General features: G+C 45.2%; 1 long non-coding RNA gene across 1 annotated transcript; it reads right to left on the bottom strand.

Annotated features, from left to right (window-relative positions):
- Nucleotides 1-3,586: 3,586 nt before the first annotated feature.
- On the bottom strand, nt 3,587-5,853 carry LOC310830353. The gene is made up of 2 exons (XR_014557615.1): nt 5,521-5,853; nt 3,587-5,046 (listed from the first exon to the last, which is right to left on the bottom strand). It is a non-coding gene; the product is annotated as an uncharacterized lncRNA (long non-coding RNA).
- Between the last annotated feature and the right edge of the window lie 5,042 nt (nt 5,854-10,895).

Here is a 10,895-nt window from a genome sequence, read left to right as displayed (position 1 = left end):
TCATAGGGCGGTGTCAGGGAACTGCCATCGCAACTAGCGGAGGAGGCGAGGCTCCACAGCGATGCTGGAGAGGGGCCAAGCAAGGAGAGAGGCAGGTCTCCGGCTGGGGAAGATAATCAGCGCTACACCAGGGATAGAGGGGGGCCGATGGGGGAAGCAGAGAGGAGGCTCCAGGACTCTTTGCAGGAGACCAGCGAGGAGAGCACAGGTCCTCCGCTGCCCAAACCCACCCTGTGCAGAAGACTTCCGCGCAGGGAAAGTAGGCGGCGACTTGGCGTCAAAGAGCTTCTTTGCTGGAAGAGGTTCAAGAAACGCCCACTGACGGATTCTGCTAGCGACTGAACAGCCACGAAGTGAAGGGCTGTCCAGCCAGGAAAGGTTTAACCAGGCCACCTAGCCAGGAGTGGCGGCAACTTACGCACGAGCAACCCCATATAACCCCCATATATAATTACAATATAAAAACACAAAAATAGATAACAATAGCAAACAAACAAAAATTACCCCCCTCCATAATTTAAAAAGCCATAGATTGGCTAAGGCCTGAGAGAAGAGGAATGTTTTTGCCTAGCGCCTAAAGATATGTAACAAAGACACCAGCTCAGCGACCCTGGGGAGAGTATTCCACAAGCAGGGAGCCACTGCAGGAAAGGTCCTGCTCTCGTGTTGCCACCCTCTGAACCTCTCGTGGAGGAGGCACACAAAGAAGGGCCTCAGAGGATGATCTCATGGTCTGGGTAGGTTCATATGGGGAGAGACGATTCTTGAGGTATGGCAGGTTTGAGCCTTTTAAGACTTTATGCTTCTTGGAGAATCTGCATACTGACTGGAGAATGTGTTTATAACCCAGCGAATGCACAAAATGCATTTGAGATATTCACTTTCCCCGAAGCCTGTTAGAGAGTATGCATGATGGCTGAAGAACGTATAAAAATTCAGTTGATTATATGCACATTTCCCAAGGCCTGTTGGATATTATGTATGATCGACCAGGAAATGTGCAGAGCTCCTGCTTTATGGCTGGATTATGTGCACATTCTCCATGAGTTCTGGTGAATGTACACCCACCCCGTCCCCTGTCCTGGATAATGTGAATTGACAATAGGCCTTTCTAAAGAGCTTATCTGAGAAACCTCATCCATGAAGTTGGAAAACTCTTGTCTGTATCTGCAAGCGCTTTTCTTTGTAGCTCACCCTTCTTAGCACGTTTGCAAGCTCTGGGCGCTGTTGACGTTTTTAGTTTATAAATATGTGATGCTATAAAGCACTGTATACATTGGTGGGACAATAATAACAGAACATGTAGCATTTTATATCTACAAAACAGATTTAAACTGGTTTGATAGTGATTCCTTCTCACCACCAGATAAATTGGGAACTGGAATTCTTTAGAGCGAATTCTCAACGCTGTACACAAGCTGTAGTTTCCAGGTTCTTTGGGGGAAGCTGTGATGGTTAAACTGGTATAAAACCAATACATTTTTACAGTGCAGAAATGTCATTTGTGTTTCCTGTTGGAGTGATCTGGTCTCCACTTTTAAGAAAAACACAAAAACGTGGATCATATTGCTATGCAGTCAAGTCATTGGGCAATGCAGCTAACAAGGCTAACTTTAAATGAGCAGGTGGTGTTTTTTATTTTCTAAAGCTTCTTAGGGGCTTAAACATGGAAGCTGCTTGCTTGACTACTTTCAAGGCGGCAAATTTGGAAAAACAGAACTGTACCTCATTTGTTCTCAGTATTACATTGTTAACGGTGTGTTCCCAACTGTTTTTTTGAAAAGATAGGATGGGGACGTGGGTGGCGATGTGGGTTAAACCACAGAGACTAGAGATGGCCGATCAGAAGGTGGTTCGAATCCCCGCGACGGAGTGAGCTCCCGTTGCTCGGTCCCTGCTCCTGCCAACCTAGCAGTTCGAAAGCACATCAAAGTGCAAGTAGATAAATAGGTACCGCTCCAGGGGGAAGGTAAACAGCGTTTCCGTGCGCTGCTCTGGTTCGCCAGAAGCGGCTTAGTCATGCTGGCCACATGACCCGGAAGCTGTACGCCGACTCCCTCGGCCAATAAAGTGAGATGAGCACCACAACCCCAGAGTCGGTCACGACTGGACCTAATGGTCAGGGGTCCCTTTACCTTTACCTTATCATGGTGCAGCCAAGTCATAAACCCAGCTTTCTTAACATAATTGTTGCAAATACCGCCCAGCCTCCTGATTGGCCGCTCTTGGTAGAATTTAAACAAATATAGCTTCGGTTAGCTGACCGGAAAGCTCACATCACCATGCAATATGTCCCTTGTTCCACATTTATGCTACTTTATTTTGTCTTCTTAGAGTAATAGTCTCTGTTATCAAACTCACTTTTTATTGCAAATTTTAAATGATCGACGAATCTGCGATAGCATTTGGTTTTATAAAGTAACTTTGATCTCTGTCTATAGGCTTTCCCCACCAGGAACTATTGTTTTGCTATAATGTGCATTCCTTCAGACGTGACAGGGAAATTTGAATAATGCATGTCAATACTTATTATTATTATGATTACTGCTCATAAGTATCAGCAACCTGTTTTTTGGAAGAACGTGGACTTTGGGCAAATCACTCTCTTTCAACCTAGCCTGCTTTGTCAAAAGTGTGGCAATGTGAAGGTAAGATGAACCCTGCTCAATGGTTTTAAGCTAAATGTGAACACAGAACAGCAGCCTAAACCAGCGATTGTGCGTCAAGGCCCGGCCTCTCCGCTCACCCTTTCAAGCAACTAGGATAGGAAAATAACAATTATGCTGGATATCCCATTATTTGGGGGTCCAGAGATGGGGTTGAAGTAAGAGCAAGGACTTGAGTTCATGACGAAGGTTCGGGTCCATATTTTAGGAGCTGAAATAGAAGGGGGCACCGTTGCCCTTGAATCACTAAATATCCCAAGTTAGCAGTGGGCAAGAACAAGTAGGATAAATTCATGGAGTCTGCATGGAAACTACACCAATGGAAACTAGAATGATAAAAAATGGGAGCTAAATAATGTTTGGGGTGGATAAAGAGCTGCTGTAGTAGGACTAGGAAGACTGATACCACAAAAACCCCGTTCATATCCCACCTCTGACATGAACTCACTAGATTATTTGAGGCAAACCACTCAGCTTCCATCCGCAATATGGGGCAATAATACTGAACTACTTTGCAGGATTGTAACCAGGTGGCGCTATGGGTTAAACCACAGAGCCTAGGACTTGCCGATCAGAAGGTCGGCGGTTCGAATCCCCGCGACGGGGTGAGCTCCTGTTGCTCGGTCCTTGCTCCTGCCAACTTAGCAGTTTGAAAGCACATCAAAGTGCAAGTAGATAAATAGGTACCGCTTCTGACAGGAAGGTAAACAGTGTTTCCGTGTGCTGCTCTGGTTCGCCAGAAGCGGCTTAGTCATGCTGGCCACATGACCCGGAAGCTGTACGCCAGCTCCCTCGGCCAATAAAGCGAGATGAGCGCCGCAACCCCACAACTGGACCTAATGGTCAGGGGTCCTTTTACCATTACCTAAGAACAAATAAAGGCAAATGCTAAGTACTAGTATGTTTATTGGAAGTGCTGCCTACCTTCTAGGACAGGCTTCCTCAAACTTGGTCCTCCAGATGTTTTTGGCCTACAACTCCCATGATCCCTAGCTAGCAGGACCAGTGGTCAGGGATGATGGGAATTGTAGTCTCAAAACATCTGGAGGGCCGAGGTTGAGGAAGCCTGTTCTAGGAATTCTTATCTTCAGTCCTGGCCCCTTTAACTGACATGAGCTATTGCCTCTTATTTTGAAAAACATTTCTCACTGGTCTGTTAAAATGGGTGTATATTTTTAAATGTAATCTCCTATCACAGGGACCTTTTTATACTGAATTTTGTTTCATGTGCTGGATGTTTGTTTTTAGCCGTTACAGCTAATAAAATTCAATATTATTTGTGCCAGAAATAACTCTGCCTTCCCTGTGGAGCGGGAGGAAACTTCCTTTGCCAGGTGAAACGTCTGTCAGGATTTATGGTGAAACCTTCAGTATATATGTAATAAATTCTGTTTAACTGCTTTGTGGATTGTAAGATGTGCTTATTCTACACCCGAACCCTCTCCAAGGTGACATGAAGTAGCATCATCTTTATACAAATATATACCTCTCCCCTCAAAAGTGTTACCACAAAAATACCATTTTGACTTCAACGCTTGCTTAATAACCTGTAATTTCTGAGCGCTGTGGCTTTGCAATGTTCAGACATGTACATCACATTCTTGTAAATAAAAGCCTTAATCAAATTTCTGTCTGGCTTTGATCACTATTTGGATAATTTATCCGAAAGAACCTGTGTTGCTAAAGGAACAGAATCCATTTATTTGAGCAGCTTGCAGTCCGTTCTGTTAGAATACGCAGCACAGTGATTTGGCAGCGGCTGTTTTGACATCAGCTCTACATGATAAGAATGTGTAGATTTCAAAACCGCAGGTATTTTCAGAAGACTATTTCCGCGTAATGATACAGTGTCTAAAAGTCCTGATAGGTTTGGACAAGCATCTCAGTTCTTCCTCTGGCAAGGAGATGCCCATGTATGCAAACCCAAGTCTCAAATAGATTGTTGTGGTCTCGTTTCCAACTTCTGATTTCAGAAATTCTGAAACTGGGCAAGACCAGGGGGCAGAATTGGTGAAATTCAGCACAAGAGAAGCCAGTAGCGAAAAACCAAACTCATTCTATTTGCCTCTTTACCAGGGATCAAACCTTACAGAATCCCAGATAGTTTACTTATAGAATTTCAGATTTCTGGGAGAAACATAACCGTTTGCTACGAAGAACCTTTTCCAACTCCATCTGAAAGGAATCTTGCTCACCTACTTGTTCACAAGTAGATCTTTATCCTAGATTCAGAAACTGCGCAAGCCCACCTGCAGATTTGCCCTTTTCTGCTAACCCGTTTGCAGGCTGAAGTCCAGGATTTAAATTTGTTGCTTTAAAGTGTTCTCTGTTGTGGCTAAAAGGTGGGGGGAGTTAGTATTGCTCAATCCCACAGGGAGTCCTTGCTCTGAAATGAAGGCACAAGACAGGTGTTGATCATCAGGTGAGCTGCGCACAGGTGAGCTGCATGCAAGCTGCCGGCCAGCCCTGTGGAACCTCCTTTTATTGAGACAAATATGCAAACCAGGCAGATACATTTTGGGCTGTGACCTTTACACATCTTCCGGTCCCGAGATCGTGGGGTGGTGCAAAGTTATTTTGGCACCTGTTTCCACCGCGTCATTTTCCCCTTGCACAGTGTATGACGAAGGAGACAAAAGGTCTCAGAGACAAAGGTTACAGACAGGACACCACAGACAACTGAGACCGCAAAAGGTCAGACAGAGGGAACGATGTTCAGACAGCTGTGGCTTTGTCTGTGAGGGGGGTGTATGCTCCGCACCCCAAGGTCATGCGTGCAGGCAGGCTGAGGCTGCCTGCTGGTGGGGAGTGTGCTCCCTACGGACCCCACTGCCCACTCCCCGATCATCCCTACATCGCTCTGTTGTGTGTCTCTTTTCCTTCACTTCTCTTCCGAGGAGTCCTCACTTTGGGATTTGCCATTCCACAAGGGCATTCCAATGATGGATTTGCCATTCCAATGACGGGCATGCCTGTTAAAGGGAACGAAAGCACGATAGAAAGTGGGCTGTCTGCGTAGGTAAAAAGGCCTCCAATATAACAGCCGAGGTGCGGCGGCCGCCGCCACAATACGGTGAGTTGTCGCCTTCCTGGTTTTTGGGGTTGTGGTTCTTGCTTTGGTGGTCAGCGATGTTGGTGTTGTTAATGGGAAAATTTGGCAGTTGGTTTCCTCCCCTTCCAGTCTGCTGGACCGTTTTGTCAGCCCTGTTACAAATGGAATTAGTTAGGAAAGTCTGATACTATTTGATTATATAGGAACATATCTTGCAGATTGAGCCAACAACAGATAGATTAGATGATAGATAGATAGATAGATAGATAGATAGATAGATAGATAGATAGATAGATAGATGATAGATAGATAGATAGATATATTAATAAAATATATATTATATTATATTATATTATATTATATTATATTATATTATATTATATTATATTATATTTTACACAGTGGTACCTCAGGTTAAGTACTTAATTCGTTCCGGAGGTCCGTTCTTAACCTGAAACTGTTCTTAACCTGAAGCACCACTTTAGCTAATGGGGTCTCCTGCTGCCGCCACGCCGCCAGAGCACGATTTCTGTTCTCATCCTGAAGCAAAGTTCTTAACCTGAGGTACTATTTCTGGGTTAGCGGAGTCTGTAACCTGAAGCGTATGTAACCTGAAGCATATGTAACCCGAGGTACCACTGTAAAAGGTAAAGGGACCCCTAACCGTTAGGTCCAGTCACGGACAACTCTGGGGTTGCAGTGCTCTTCTCGCTTTACTGGCCAAGGGAGCCAGCGTACAGCTTCCGGGTCATGTGGCCAGCATGGCGAACCAGAGCAGCGCACGGAAACACCATTTACCTTCCCACCAGAGCAGTACCTATTTATCTACTTGGACTTTGACGTGCTTTTGAACTGCTAGGTTGACAGGAGCAGGGACCGAGCACAAGCCCTAGGCTCTGTGGTTTAACCCACAGCACCACCCATCTATCTCCCTCTGGACCTTGTTAAGGCCTTCCTGCACAACTAGGGAGGAGTGGTTTAGGTCAGGTGCCAAATCGTTGCACATGGTGCCTGCATTTTAATAGTAACACAATCATATTTATATGGCATTTCAGAGCGATGCAAGAATTTCATATTTGCTTTTGCTTACAACAAGGCAGGGATAGAGAGCATCGGATCCTCCAGATGTTATCAAACTGTTAACTTCCATCTTCCCCATCTATCATGGCCAGTGGTCAGGGATGATGGGAGCTGTAGTCCAAAACCAGTTTCTCCATCCCTGTTGCAAGGCAAGCCAACATCCATGTGCCCCTGCTGGGGTTCGCAAGGAGGCTGAGGGATAGCGGCTTGTCTAATGCTACCTGGGTGATGTTAAGGAAGAAGTGAGGCTTAGGGTGGAAGCTCCTTTTCGTTGCCCTTGAAGGCTGTGCTTCCATTTCAGGGGTGTCTTATTCCAAACCCTCAAAACACACCTTTTTGTGACAGGAAAGGTGCTCTAATCCCCCAGAGAGTGCATTTGCGTCCACTGTCTCTTGTTCCAAATTGGATGTGTGCTCACATCCTTGAGATAATGGGATTTCACTCTTTGTATGGAGATCTTTAATATATATATATGATATTTATGATCCAGTCCAGTTATATGGTAAATAACTCCCATTTATTTAAATTTAATTGTGATGCACGTGTGTTAGATGTAGAATTTTACCAGATACAGTGGTACCTCGAATCACATACGCTTCAGGATACAGATTCCGCTAACCCAGAAATAGTACCTCAGGTTAAGAACTTTGCTTCAGGATGAGAACAGAAATCGTGCTCCGGTGACGCGGCAGCAGCAGGAGGTCCCATTACCTAAAGTGGTGCTTCAGGTTAAGAATGGACCTCCGGAACAAATTAAGTACTTAACCCGAGGTACCACTGTACCTGAAACCTGAAACTGTATGTAACATTCTAGAGTAGACTTAGCCTGTGCAGTCTATAGGGTAAAGGTAAAGGTAAAGGGACCCCTGACCATTAGGTCCAGTCGTGACCGACTCTGGGGTTGTGGTGCTCATCTCACTTTATTGGCCGAGGGAGCCGGTGTACAGCTTCCGGGTCATGTGGCCAGCATGACTAAGCCGCTTCTGGCGAACCAGAGCAGTGCATTGAAAATGCTGTTTACCTTCCAGCTGGAGCGGTACCTATTTATCTATTTGCACTTTGATGTGCTTTCAAACTGCTAGGTTGGCAGGAGCAGGGACCAAGCAGCGGGAGCTCACCCCATCGCGGGGATTCGAACCGCCAACCTTCTGATCGGCAAGTCCTAGGCTCTGTGGTTTAATCCACAGCGCCACCCGCGTCCCTCATAGTCTGTAGGGTAGACTTAGCCTATAAATTTCCCCGAAGTCCTTGTTGTTGGCCTGTAAAGGACATCCACCCGTTTTCCTTATTTCATTCTCATACTTACTTTTTGGGCCACATTCCACTGGGAACTCAGTATTGTCAATGCGCTCATCATCTGCCGTGGCCAGCTCAACCGTGACATCCTGGTTTTCTTCACCAGAAAAAAGACTTGAATATTTTCCTAGAAAGATTAGAGCCTAAACTAGTTTACTGTGCCAGGAAAAGCACGCAGACACCATGACGTGCCCATTTTGCCAGTGCATTTAGCCTCAGACTCTACAACAGGGGTCAGCAAACTTTTTCAGCAGGGGGCCGGTCCACTGTTCCTCAGACCTTGTGGAGGGCCGGACTATTTTTTTTTGGGGGGGGGGAATGAACAAATTCCTATGCCCCACAAATAACCCAGAGGTGCATTTTAAACAGAAGCACACATTCTACTCATGTAAAAACACCAGGCAGGCCGCACAAATAACCCAGAGATGCATTTTAAATAAAAGGAAACATTCTAATGTAAAAACACGCTGATTCCCAGGCCATCCGTGGGCCGGATTTAGAAGGCGATTGGGCCGGATCTGGCCCCTGGGCCTTAGTTTGCCTACCCATGCTCTACAAGGAGGAAGAGGTGTCTGCTTTTCAGTCATACACAGTGGTGCAATGAGTCAGGAATTGTGCCATCCCAGTATTTCCCCCCCCCCCCCCAGCAGGAGCAGAAATTAGATTTATCTGCAAGAGTGTTGTAAGTCTGGAAGCATAGAGGACAGACCTGGGCTGCAACACGATACTTTCCTTTTTTTAGGTAGGCTAGGCTCAGACAGTAGCTAGCTGATGGATGTCGACTTACATTATAGATGTACAGTATGTTCTGTATTATTTTGTGAATACTATTGTTACGTGTTTGCCCTGGCCTTTGGCTGCAACAATAAGCTTAGGAACTGAACTGCACATACTAACACTGTATTCATGCATTTACAAATTCTCTATAGCAGACTGGCTATTGACTCTCTTCAGAGTAAGGGCTGTCACCAGAAGTGGCTGCCTTGCAAAATTTACCACACGCAGAAGCATGTGCATAGCTTCGGGGGGGGGGGCAGTGAGGGGCATCTACTCCCCCCCCCCAAAAAAAATCAACAAAAATCAATAGGTAACAGGTTCTGCCCACCCTCCAAAAATCCTGGTTACACCCATGTGTTTTTGGTGCTCTCAGATTAAGAACTGAGCTATGCCAGGAGCAATTAGGTGTCTAGCCTGCATGGAATTGCGGTGGACGCACTAATCCAGTGGTTCGCAACCTGTGGGCCCCCAGATGTTGTTGGACTACAACTCCCATCATCCCTGAGCTCTGGCCTTGCTAGCTAGGGGTGATGGGAGTTGTAGTTCAACAACATCTGGGGACCCACCAGTTGAGAAAGGCTGCTCTAATCCCTTCATCCCGGTATTTCAAAGGGAACATGTGCCTTGTGACGACATTGTCCATTCTGCTACAGCGTTTTCATAGAAGATGGTACATTGCAGAATATACCGTATTTTTTGCACCATAACACTCCCTTTTTTCCTCCTATAAAGTAAGGGGAAATGTCTGAGCGTGTTATGGAGCGAATGCCTGAGGGTGGCGGGGGGGATCTGCTGCAGTCGTGAGCAGAGGATCCATGGTTCCCCTTCCTTCCCTCCTCCGTGGTTACAAAGCATGGATCCACATAGATCCTCAGGATTTTTACATTGGGCTACTCCAAACTCACTGTCAGATCACATGTCTGTGGCCACAGCATGAACCACAAAAATCATATATCCACTATTTCGTTTAGAATATTTTTTTTCTTGTTTTCCTCCTCTAAAAACTACATGCGTGTTATGGTCTGGTGCGTGTTATAGAGCGAAAAATACGGTACCTTTCAGGCAAAGCTCTCCAAAGCTACTACATTTCTATAGTGCTTCAGTATCTGTTTTCTTCGTGGAATTTGTATTTAAGTCGCTGAGCTACACTGTATGCTAAACACAGACTTCTGATGCCACAGTAATTGGGTATAACCTGCTATTTACCAGCCCATGGAAGTAACACTCAATTATAATTATGTGGATAAAAAGTATGTGCCAAAATCTAGAAAGAAAGATGTTAGGAGCATTTAAAATTTACTTCCCTGAATCAGCGAAGCACACCAATTTTGTTGTTTGAAACTTTGCAGAATGAATTTTGATGCACAGATTGTAAATACCTAGGAAACAAACAGCCTTTAAGAAACATAATAGGCTGATTATGAACAGCACCTGTAGCTGCTCTGAGGGTGACCAGGTGACAACAGAAACACCCAAATTCATGCATCCATCAGTAAACTGCTAAACTGAGTAAAATGAGGCATGAGGTAAATTGCATGGATGAATTTTGGCTGCAAGCTGTATTAAGTTTTTTGCACTGCTCGTTTTAACTGTTGTCTGCAATATGTTACTGTACTGCTTTAAATTGCTTTTATGTGATTTTATTATCACAAAATGCACTGGGCTCCCTTTGGGCAGGAAGGGTGGGTTATACATTTGAAATACTGTGGTAAATAAATAGTATACATATGTTACGTAAATAGCAGCTGTGAGGAAGCCTGAACAGCCTTAGGACTAGAGGGGTGGGGAAGGGGGATAAAAACCATCTTTCCCAGGCTGCTATTTCCAGTTTTGGGCAAGTCTCCACTGGTACTGATGGGAGCTGCTATAAAAATGTAGGTAGTTTTGGAGAGCCAGTTTTTGTCAGGGTCATGACAGGGGCAATAAGTTAAGCTTTCCCACCTTGCGGAGCCCAGAGATTGTCTCAGCTTCCGCATTAGCTTCTAATTTATATAACCCCCAAAATGCATGTCAATTCCATTCAC

The sequence above is a fragment of the Podarcis gaigeae genome (genome assembly GCF_964106915.1).
Source record: "Podarcis gaigeae genome assembly, chromosome: 13".
NCBI lineage: Eukaryota > Metazoa > Chordata > Lepidosauria > Squamata > Lacertidae > Podarcis > Podarcis gaigeae.
The sequence above is the reverse complement of the archived record's forward strand: the minus strand, read 5'-3'. Positions and strand labels throughout refer to the sequence as shown.